This window comes from Lycium barbarum, chromosome 5 (assembly GCF_019175385.1).
Source record: "Lycium barbarum isolate Lr01 chromosome 5, ASM1917538v2, whole genome shotgun sequence".
Lineage (NCBI taxonomy): Eukaryota > Viridiplantae > Streptophyta > Magnoliopsida > Solanales > Solanaceae > Lycium > Lycium barbarum.
This window is the reverse complement of record NC_083341.1, coordinates 33,264,161-33,276,171: the sequence shown is the minus strand read 5'-3', so window position 1 is coordinate 33,276,171 and position 12,011 is coordinate 33,264,161. Positions and strand designations below refer to the sequence as shown.

General features: G+C 38.2%; 1 long non-coding RNA gene across 1 annotated transcript; it reads right to left on the bottom strand.

Annotated features, from left to right (window-relative positions):
- Nucleotides 1-6,887: 6,887 nt before the first annotated feature.
- LOC132640801 (uncharacterized) lies at nucleotides 6,888-10,477 on the bottom strand. The gene is made up of 2 exons (XR_009582379.1): nucleotides 9,773-10,477; nucleotides 6,888-7,171 (listed from the first exon to the last, which is right to left on the bottom strand). It is a non-coding gene; the product is annotated as an uncharacterized LOC132640801 (long non-coding RNA).
- Between the last annotated feature and the right edge of the window lie 1,534 nt (nucleotides 10,478-12,011).

Here is a 12,011-nt window from a genome sequence, read left to right as displayed (position 1 = left end):
AGAATCTTTAGACGTAGACTCCTCATCATCATTATCATATTCATAACATATCTCTTATCTTTAACTCATGAGAAGCTCTTTATAAACTTAGACTCATTGTTTCCGGAATGTAAGAAGGTCATGGAAATATAAAAGGAATCATCTCATAGGAATCATTCCTTAAAAAAAAAGGGACGAGCCTTAACATACCTTGATGTCGCACTAACTTTATCAATTTAAGTGCTTTCCTCCAATGTTCGCGATTCTACATTTAAGAGAGTGCATACTAGAATTAGATGATCGGAAACATACTTAAGCTTAAGCTAAAGCTAACGAAAATTGGGCAGCATCTCCTTTGTTTTTACAACTTCCTCCATATAATATAACAACTCCCAAACGTCAACAACACACCCACGATATCATAATCAATAAACTTTATTAAGTTGGCCATTATTCAATTCTTACAATTTCCTCTCAAAGTCATCCATAACCATGGTGATCACCCAACATCGTATTCATTCACATATCATGCTTCTCCAACATTCTTAATATTATTTATAACAATATTATACTCATAATATCTCAAGAGTTATGATTCATGTCAACTATTATTCAAGAACACCATCACTTCCACACTTAAGCTCTATATTCTACCTTCTTCCATAATCCAAGTTTTCCAACCCCTCAATATTCCAAATTACATGAAATGATCATAAAACTTACCTTTGATTGTGTAGGAACGGGTTTTGGATGGAGTTGCCTCACTTGAAGAAAACCCTAACTTCCATTCAAAGAGATTTCTTGACTCCAAGCAACCCTAGAGAGCTTCTTTACACTTGATTTCCTTGAATTGATGAACTTGATCTTTGATTTCCCTTGAATTCTTGTAAATGAAATGTGTGGAATGTTCTATAGACTTGGAGAGAAGTGGAGAAGTTGGAGAAATAAGAAATTAGGAGTGAGAACATATTTTTATACTTGAAAAATGCTCAGCCCGTCGGGTGTTATACGGACACTTATACGGTCCGTATAAGTGACCGTATTTCACCATCATGGAAAACATCCTTCCTGTTGGGTTATACGGACCCTTATACGGACCGTATAAAGTTATATGGACCGTATAAGTGGTCGTATAACTGCACTTTTCTGAAATTATTTTCGTCATTTCGTTTGATCTCCAATCCTTATGGAACTTTCTTAGCACTTATTTAGCACTTCATTAACAACTTAAGGAGCGATATAAATTTTCCTCAAGACACCATTAGATTAACATTAGCTCGGTACATGCAACCCCTTTCAAAACACGACTTACTTAACATTCTTCAACGGACTTTCTTTTCTTGCTTCAAACGTCTTTGGAATCTTAATTAGAACCATTAAGTACAACTTCTTACTTGTAGAAACATCATATACTTCTTATCCCGTGTTAGTCTATTTACTGAGCAACAACATGAAATTTTCCGAGGTGTAACAGTCAACATTGGCTGCCTCAATCCTAGCCACCTTTTCTTGGAGGGCCGTGACGGCAATCAATAATGTCACGATCACATCTTCTTAAGACGATACTTCCTGTGGGTCTTGGGTATCTCCCTCGTAGAGACCGAGCTCATTTCTACCATTATTCAGTGTACCAGTCATTTTCTCTTTTCCTTTATCCTCATTCGATAAGGATGATAATGTGGCCTTTGATCTCGTGAAGTATGCCAGCTTTTGGTATTAAACTAATCGGCCTCATTCTATAAGATAAGAATAACTCAACGATATTCAAAGTTAGTTACTAGGATATAAATATAAAAGCAAGATATCACATATCGATATTTAGGAGCACGCGTAGCACATAAAGTCACGTATTAAAACCGGAATACTGATTGATCCTTTGTTCTAAAGGTTCGGAGGTTATGGGCCCTTTTTGGATTTGGGTGGATCTTGGTCCAATGGCTTTGAGGTTGATTTTGGCAAACCCTTCTCATGTTACAAAAATTAAACAAATAGGGGGGATTATAATTTATGTTATATGGGGGCCGAGTCTTACGTACAATGCCTACATAGCTCACCAGGGGAAATCAAGCCCTATCGTAGTTCATTTTACAAAAGAAGGATATTTATTTTTCCTAGATATCCTTTAGGAAAACCCTAACTAAAGACATCCCCAGACAAGGCCCAGTAAGGGCTTCCCACGTATCCCTCCTAGGGATATCAGGTCGGCGCGGTTCCTTACATATTTATGGGGAGAAGGCAACTTTTATGTGCAAAAGTGGGGGACACCTAATAACTACCCAAAAATATAGCTCTGCGAGTCGCTGTCCTTACGAACTCGCTCTCTCATCTTTCCTTTCTTCTCAGTACTGTGGCAGGAGGATGACTAAAATCTCCCCCAGCTTTATCATATGCTTGAGCTCGAGCTTGAATGCATAGCATTCTTCAACATCATGTCCCATAGCTCCAGTATGGTACAAGTAAAATTTATTCCTGTTGGGCCCTATTGGCGGGGGCTCGTGGACAGGTTCCACGGGTATGATTTTCCTCAAAGCAGCCAAAGTTAAGAAGATACGGGCATATGTCACCTCAAAGACTGTGAAATCATACCGCCAGATCTGAGTTTCGGTGGTGACTCCTTCTCTTGGGACGATACGGTCATGGACTAGTAGGGTATGTCACCCCCATAAAGTTCCAATGATCCTATTATCAATTAAGCTAGCAATTCTTCTCCTTAATCCCAAACATTCATTCAAGGGATGGCCCGCTTGATGGCGGTGAAACGGGCATCTTTTGTAGGCATAAACCAACTCAGGGGTCGATAGTCTGGCTCGAGTGGTGCAAGGTATCCCCAAAGCTTGCATTTTCTCGAACACATCTTTACAATTGACGGGTCGAGGAGCCACTCTGAACGGGGAAGATCGGGAATTGATGGCTACGCTCCACCAAGCGGGTGGATGAGGGTCTACTCCTCCAAAATCTCCTGATGCCATAGTGAAGGTAGCTAGCACCAGCTCAAGTAAGGGTGCCTAGAAATCAGATCCCTCGTTGGTAGGGGCATAATAGTGAGACTCATCATTCGCATCGTTTGCTTCTTATTGAAACTCGGGGAACATCCCAAAAGGCTCTTGGTCTTCCTCAATCTCTATGTCCACAGGCTCAGATTCCTCTTGTTCCATATCCTGGGGCTGAACTACCTCTGGTTGTTCTTTTTCAGCTTCTTGTGGTTCAGAGGCTTCCTCTTGAGGCTCTGACTCTTCTTGTGGATCTGACTCCATCATCGATGAGTCGGATTTAGCTCCCTGATTTCCATTTCCCTCTTCTGGGGCTCCTTCTCGAGGTGTCGCAAGCCTCCTTTCCAGCCATATGTAGTTCATCACCAACTCCCTCACTTCTTCAGAGACATTCTCCTCATAGTATTGTTCATGTGGTATCCCTTCTGGTAGGTTACTGACCAGATTCAGTAGCCTATTAACCTCTTCAATCTTGTTTCCTATTTCCTAGAGATGCTCTTCCATTTGCTAAACCTTGAGTCTTAGTATCTCGACGGTTTCTTCTAGGGTGGGCATGTTCTAATCTCCTTGATTTGCCATTTGTAATTCAACCTTTTTGAGTGGAGATAAACTAGGATAAATCTTAACTCAATTGATCTTTCTTTTAGGTATGCAATTTAAAACATTAGATCAATCGTATTCAAGCTTTAATACCTAATAGCACATATAGCAAGTAGGCATGTGAAGTACGTAGCAAGCAGTCATGTAATTTGTAAACAGTTATACTACGCGTGTTCCTAAGGATTTTTTAGCCAAGGTTGTCCTAATCGTTTGAAACATGCAAGTGCCATTTGTAAAGATGAACCATTGCCCCAAAAATCACCATTCATTAATAATAATATCTTCCCCGAAGGGATTACAAAAGATGACGAAGCTGACATGGGGCTATAATAATAAAAACGGTAAAATCAGCAAAGTCCTCCAGTGGTTGATGTCGAGGCTTGACCTGTCTTGGCCTTTTTGTCCCTTCGAAGGGCGGTCGGAATGTGAAGACGTGTCTGATATAGCTCCATTCTGACTATCCGACTCTTCCAGAATCTTAGCCAAACGCTCATCCGTACTTTCTAAACATTCTTTTAGGTGATCTTTTTCTTGGACATTATAATGAAGTGCGGGCCCTGGGATAGGTGTGTGGGCCAAATGACCTTGCAGCCATTCATAGTAGCTCGGTTCACATCATGCTTCGAACCTGTCTGGGGCTAAGGTGTCTGGTCCCCATCACACATGACCATTCTATTCCCTGAGAATTATACCAGTATTCTTTATTTTCTATTTTGTATGTTCGATGATGAACTGCCCAAGGTTCCCTGCTTGGGATATTACTTGCCTTCTCCCAAACTGCCTCAAAACCCGGGATGGATAGTAGGGGCGGATTCCTCGGATCCCGACTAATGGCACAAATGGAAATTTTTTCCCCCGAACTACTATGGTTTCAGATATGAAGAAGGGGAACATCCATTGAATTCGATCCTCAGTCAAGTCAGCGAAGAAATTAGGCCAACCAATTTTGGACATAAATCCGAGAACTGGATAGTAATCTACGAGGCGGTCTATCCTGTTCTGTCGATTCCAACCCTGAACTTCTTTGGCCATGTTGATGTGTTTGATAATCCACCATTGCAGCAGCAAATTGCACCCCTGAAAGTATCGGAAATGACTCCGGCATTTGTCTAAAGCCCAAAAAATATCTACCAGAATGATGGGTGGCAGGTCGAAATACTTGGTTTCCTGATCCCTGATTATACCGTAGAAGATAGCATGATCCAAGTAGATCACTCGGGTGTCTATGGTCAGTGACTCATCCTTCGGGAATACCATAGTGCCTAGTAGGGCTATGGAAAATGCCAAAGGTCTAACAGCTTCCCATTCTTCCCTACTCTCGAACTCCCTCTAATACAAAGTATACCCAAAAACATCCCCGAACCTTCGGTACAATTCTCTAAAAGCTACAGTGGTCCCATGTGCCCAAGGCACCTCAGTCAAAGCAAGAAATCTGGCCAACAGTCGACCACTGAGGAAACAACAAATTATGGTCCGGCTTGTGTCACCTTCTTAGACAGGTTCCATTACTGTCTATGGCGTCCCTAATCTTCTCTAGAGTTGGAGCCATCTCAATATTCCTCAAACGGAACAACATTTCCTTGTCGTCGCAATACCCGGCTAATACCTCCATTAGCTCCGGGCGACCTCATTGTCATGATGGAAAGTAGATGACCTAGAGTGCAGCTAATTGTCCTTTGATGAACATCACCTAACTATTCCCACCAAGCTCTCAATAAGTCTGGAGCCTCGGTAACTATGTCGAAATGAATTTTGCATTCCATCTACAAAACAAAACACAGTTAAGATTTCCCCCGTCCCCATAGGATCAATAGTTCATCACATAGGCACAAACATGCTTCCACATAGCAAGGTAGTCTCTCTTAACGAGCCTTAGGTAGGTCTGATATACCCAAGGCTCGTCTAAGGATACATGCTCTAGTTCAGTAGCGATTTGGCTTAGCTCTATCCTAGTTTACACTAGAGTGGGCTTTTCACAAAAGACCGGGAACCCGAGCGGACGGCTTGGGCTGTACCGTTAGGGCTGTTGGATGATCGCGAACCAACCCCACCTCATAATGGTTCCAAAAGAAATATTTTGGTTTTATACTGAAGGAACAACCGCATGCTCCGTGATATTATATTCATATTATATTGGAATCCTTATGGTTAGAACCTTTAAGTCCCCAGCAGAGTCGCCATCTGTTACGGTTCGTATTTTGTGGGCGAGATTAGCGCTCGAAAAGCTACTTCGAACTTGTTGGTGCTCTTTCGGACTTTATTTTGAAAAAGAGTCGCCACCTAATTTTTAGGAAATTAAGAAAACCAATGGTGAAGGATTTATTCATGCACCGTGAAAAATCCTTCGTAATCCAAAGTTCTAGGTAAGGGTTCTGGTGATCCCCTAGGGAAGGTGTTAGGCACACTAGTATTAAGGATTTGTACTATACGGTTGACCTTCGAATTCCAATGTATGATTATTTGCATGAACTGTCTATTTAGTGTTTATTCCCGTATTTAAAAAAAAATCTATCATATATTGCATATCATTTGATTTTTGAAAAGAATGGAATATATTCCCCTTATATATGGGGTATTTAGATTCGGATTTATAATAACCATATACGAATATTTTCCTTTTATGTATAACGATAGTATTTGTTCATATAGGTATAAAAAATTGTTGTCTTATGAATAAGTAAGTGTACTTCTGTTAACTCTTAGTCTCATACTTGGCTTCGAGTCATTTTGTATAATATGTTAGAACGTTTTTATCTAAAACTTTTATATTTACGACTGGATTATTGTTTGAACACCCCTTAACTTATAAACTAGTCCATTTTTTACTATATCAAATGAGTGTACATATTGATTTTTTCTGATTTTGGGCTTTCAAAAATATATCTTTGATTTCAAAAGGAGTCTTCCAGTTTTGGACTTTAGCCCAAAAACTTGTGTGTTGTGAGATTTGGTCTCTTTTCTTTTAGTTTCAAAAATGGTTTTCCTCCAAACGGTTCCCAGCCACAAAAACAGTCATGTCCTTCTACCGGGTTCAGCCCAGTTTTTTTTTATCAAGTTATGATTTGGTTTCCGTGATTCAAAGACTTCACTTTGATTTTTTTAAGAAATACTGCAATGGTTTCAAACTGATCCGTTCTAAGGAGTATGTTATACCATTGTGTGATTTTGAAAATCCATTTTTTTTCTTTCTATTTTAATTTGTCGTGAAGATCCTCGTTTATTCCTAATGACATTCTTTATGCTTAGTCCCCTTTTTTTTAAAAAAATTACTTTGGGGACCTAAAGTCGGCATAAGTACCATTGTCCTAAGACGACGAGTTCATAATCATAAAAGATTCCAATAATATATGACTTTTACAAATTTTACACAATACGACAAACTTCACAAATAAAGAAAAAAAAGTCGTAAATAACTAAATAAAGTAAAAAAAAAAAAAGGGGGGGGGGGGGGGGGGGGAGGCTAGGGGCGCACCAAGCCCCTAGTTGGCCATTTTCACCCATGGTTGGGCCTTCTACACGTTTCTTTAATATTATCTTCCTTTTGTTCGTCGGACTCGATAAATGTGAAGGAATTTCCAGTTGCGCTTGGCCTAACAGGTTGGCTTCAGATCCGGCCCAAGTGGCCACGTGGTAGAGGAGGGAGAGGAAAAAACAAAGGACCCCAGTTAGAATAAAAAACACTACTGATCTTACCAAATATACACACACACACACATAGGGATATAACACAGCTAAAACACACACTATATCAGGTTGTTGGGTTTTGGAAACCCAAGACTGGACACCAAAGAAAAGAAAACAACCGAGCCCCTTCAAATTTTTACTTTGGGCTAGACAAATCTATACTATTTCTTCATAAAGTTGAGTTGGGCTAGGCCTAGCTCCATGCTAAATCTGAATTTCAACTAAACATTGAAGCTTAACTGGGCTTTCTATCCCTTTGGTCATTGATATACACTCTCTAAAGGCTTGTATACTAATGTGTACATATAATATACCGGCTGATATATCACATGTGTATCTGCACCTAGTCAACATAGCCTCGCGAATATTTCCTCTTAAGCTTAAACTAATTCTTAAACTTGTCCGACTTTATTAACCACCTAATTACCTTTCACTTTTAAGCAATAATATCAATACTAATCTAAGGCTGACTTTAGACTTAAACTTCCACAAGACTTGTACTGAACTGGACCAACACTACGCAGATTAAATCAAACTTCAGCAAGTCCTAAGATGGAGTGCGAAACAGCCAAGGCCAACATGTATTTATACATGACACAAACTTGGGCAGGGCTCAATCCCTTAAGAGATGCACTCACAACAAATCACAACAAACTCAAGATAAGACTGCACATAAAGATTTGCAGACCCACTAAGAAAAATTCAAGAACCATTATACAGAAATGAACTATGTTGTTACTGTATCACTTCAAGTTTAGGCACAGCCCTTATACTTTTTTATCTTGCCTAATTTCAGAGAACAAATAAATAAAGAAGCAAGACACACAACTTAAGCAAATATCTAGTCTTTATGTCAAGATGCATATTCCAGATTAATTCTTTTGAGAATATTTTGATCCAAAGGTGAGAAGATAACCAGTAACAGACAAGCCAACTAGAACAAGGACAGTAGTAAGCATTGTAAACAAGGACAGGACAGGTTCATTTTAGGCTCCCTTTAATCTAATGAACAGGGAAGGAAGAAATAGAGTACAGATACTACAGATTTCAACCCATAGGTATATGAGGTCTGCCGTGGCAACCTTTTATTTGGAAAAAGACATTATGAACCAAGTAAAACCTGGTCCTAGGTCTCCCTTCTCTCAAAGTGCCTTTAAAAAACTACATCATTGCCAAGTGGTTTACAATTTATGTATCCATACCCTATGACCCTTTCAACCCTTTCATTTGTATGATTTTTTAATAACACAAAGGAAGAGACAAATCACATTTACAACTTATCCACATGAGACTTCAATAAGACAGATCATTTCAATCCCCATTTAGTCCCATTTTACCCCTTCAAGTTCATACTAAGGTCATATTCAGAATATCAGTCCCTCACATATCATGATCAATACAAGTTTAATTACAATAACCAACTAAACCTCTAGGCAGATCAGGACAGAGCCAGAATAACATAGTTCAACCCTAAAGAAAGGACAGACATCACTATTAGTCTCGTTCTTATCTATGATCAACAGGTACTCAATAGCTAAACGCAATTTTATAAAATAATACAGGCAGCTTTCATGAAATGACCTGGATAGATTCATATCAAGTTTTCCCTTCTTCTTTTATCCCCCCCCCCCTTTTGTTAAGGGCTAAGTGATCAATCATATGGAAACACAACATACTCAATGACATGTAAACAATCTGTGCTAACTATAGTTTTTTTTAATCACTCTTAAAGTCATTAAGGGGTTCTGCAACTCTACTTTATTGATGGCAAACATTTAAGTCCATTTGTATAATCAGAAATCAATTTTGGATTATAAAAGCACACCGTTCATTTTAAACTGTCTAGGCCCTTTTATATCCTTTACACATGAATTGATTTCACATAAACAAGATCATGAAGTGAACAGGCCCACAAGAGGCTCATTAAGACTACATATTTAAGTTAACAGGTTTTGACAAGGCTATTGCACACTCAGAACCTCAACAGTTTAGTTAATCCACATTTTAGTTAACAAGCATCTTGTTTTAAGAGCACCTTCACATCCAGAGTGGTTAAACTGGTCCTCATTCAAACTATGTGATGGTCATGATCCTCTAATCTCAAAACATCAATTACCACGTCATTTCAAATCATTTTTTAAATAACCAGAATTCAAAACCAGCTTACATTTTCCATTTCTTTAGGTTAGGCCTAGAAAATCTCTTCATTTAACTCATATCTACTCTATTCCATAGGACCCTATCTTTAACAGGTCTAACTAAAGTGAAAACAAACTAATCACAAGTCACAACTTGGATTAATCCCTCAAGATCAACAAACAGCCAAACAAACCTCAGGCTAAACTATCTAGAACAGATACATGTTACCATATTGATCATTTGGGTAAAGCATAATGTGAAAACAAGTAAAACATATATATATCAACATCTTAAACTAAACACGGAACACTTAATTACAATTAAACTAACATTAAGACAAACAGAAATTAAATGAAATCGATAAAATAGTAAGTAATTACCTTTTTGATGTGCAACCGGAGCAAGAATGGACTTGGAGCCTCTGTGCTTCCAATTCTCGAACTCAGCCGCACAAGAAAAGGCAGAAATAAATAAATTGTTCAACTAAAGACCCAACTTCATAGTCAAGTCTAAACAAAATTTTACTGAAAGCTTTAATCTCAAGTGGTTTTCTCAAAATTTAAGCTATGTGGTTTTCAAACTTGTCTAAAACTCAAAGGATGGGGTTCTATATAGAACCCCTAAAAGATATCAACATCCTAGTCCATCGATGTGGGACTTGTAAGTTTTTCCTAAATTTGTGCTTTACTTTGAAACGAACGGCTTAGATCTTCATTAAACAATGATGAAGGGTTTGACCTTGGCCAGTTCACCTCGATCCAGGTCAAATGATATTCGACCTATGAAAATTGAGGTCACTGGGTTCAGATCCATGCCCTTACGTCTTTGACTAAGAAATCACAGAAAGAAAAAGGGGAAAAGAGATTGAAATTACCTTGTTTGATGTATACACCAAGGATTCGTACAAAGCATTGATTATTCTACTCGATTTAGGCGTACCAGGACTGCGTGAAACCTGATCCCTCTATATCCTTGCCATTTTTGGCGATGGAAGAAGAAAAATCTACTGCGGCGCTTAGGGTTTATCACAAAAAAAAAAAGGAGAGGGGGGTGAGGTTAAGGCGTCTTTAGGGTGGAAAAAAATGAAAGATGAGGGAGTATAGCTTTTTTTCCCTCCCCTTTAGCTGTTGTTGTTTTGGGCCAGGTCCTGGTCCGTCTTGGACTGGGCTCGATCCAATTTAAAAAGAATGAGATAAGGCCTTTTGTACGTATACTACATATGTATATTAAGCATATATACGTACATAAAGGGTAGAATGGGTAAAAACAAAAGGTGGATAAAAATGAAAACATTGATTGTTGACCATAATACTTTAATTATAACCAATTTAGGATGCAATTGATCTATTAGTTAATTTAAAATACAGCTAATTGTGTAAATGGGATTAATTTGCAAATACGGTCTTCGTTGATTTTAATCTTAATTGATTATTGCAATTATGGAGATACATAGCTTAGTCAAATTAAAGTTCAATTAGACTAAATGACCTTAATTAATTTGAGACAAATGAATTTGGCCATTTCAATTAAGGCCCTTAAAGGGCTAATTTTGCAAAAATTGCCTCAATTGCTTTAACCATTAATTGATTAATTCAATTGTGGCCATAACTAAGACAATTAAATAATTAAAATCAATTTGTAATAATGTCCCTCTAATTGACTAGTTACCCAAATTAAATACCAGAAACAATTGTGATTAATTTGTATACAAAATTAAGGATTGAGGGATAAAATGGTCAATTCTTATAAAAACTCCAATTCCTTGGATTTAAAGGAATAATATATTTGTTAATCTGATTTTTGACAATCTAAACAATTTAATAAATAAATATTTTAAAATGTTCCTAAAAAATATTACAAAAATCATTTTTACCTTTAAAAATGCATGATTCACTTTGTTTGTCATCCAAGGACTCTGAGTAATTAAAATAAAGTACGAGAGGTCAAAAACTAGGTGTCAACACTCCTCACATCTATATAGTACTTCTGGCGACTCTGAGCCATTTTCAAACGCTCCTGAATTAACTTGACTTTCTCCATAGCATGATAGAACAATCTGGTCCTAGCAATTCTGCTTCACCAACTTCGAACCAAACCAATGGGTGATCTACATCTTCACCCATAAAGAGCTTTAAATGGAGCCATCTTGATACTAGCATGATAACTGTTATTATAAGCAAATACCATGAGAGGCAAATGGTCATCCCAATTACCTTTGAAAACTAAGACACATGCTCTCAACATGTCCTCAAGAGTCTGAATAGTACTCTCTGCCTGGCCATCTGTCTGTGGATGAAAAGTTATGCTGAGGTTTTCCTTGGTACCCAATCCTTTCTAAAAGGACTTCCAAAAGTTCGCTATGAATTGAGCACCACGAATATACAAGGACTTCCAAAAGTTCGCTGAGATAATGGACACTGGGGTCCCGTGCGATCTGACAATCTCATGAATATACAACTTAGCATAATCTTCTGCTGAATCAGTGGTCTTGACTGGCAAAAAGTATGTTAACTTAATAAGTTGGTCCACAATCACCAAAATCGAGTCATGTCCATGGGATGAGCGAGGTAGACCTATTGTGAAGTCCATGTTTATCATCTCCTATTTCCAAATAGGAAT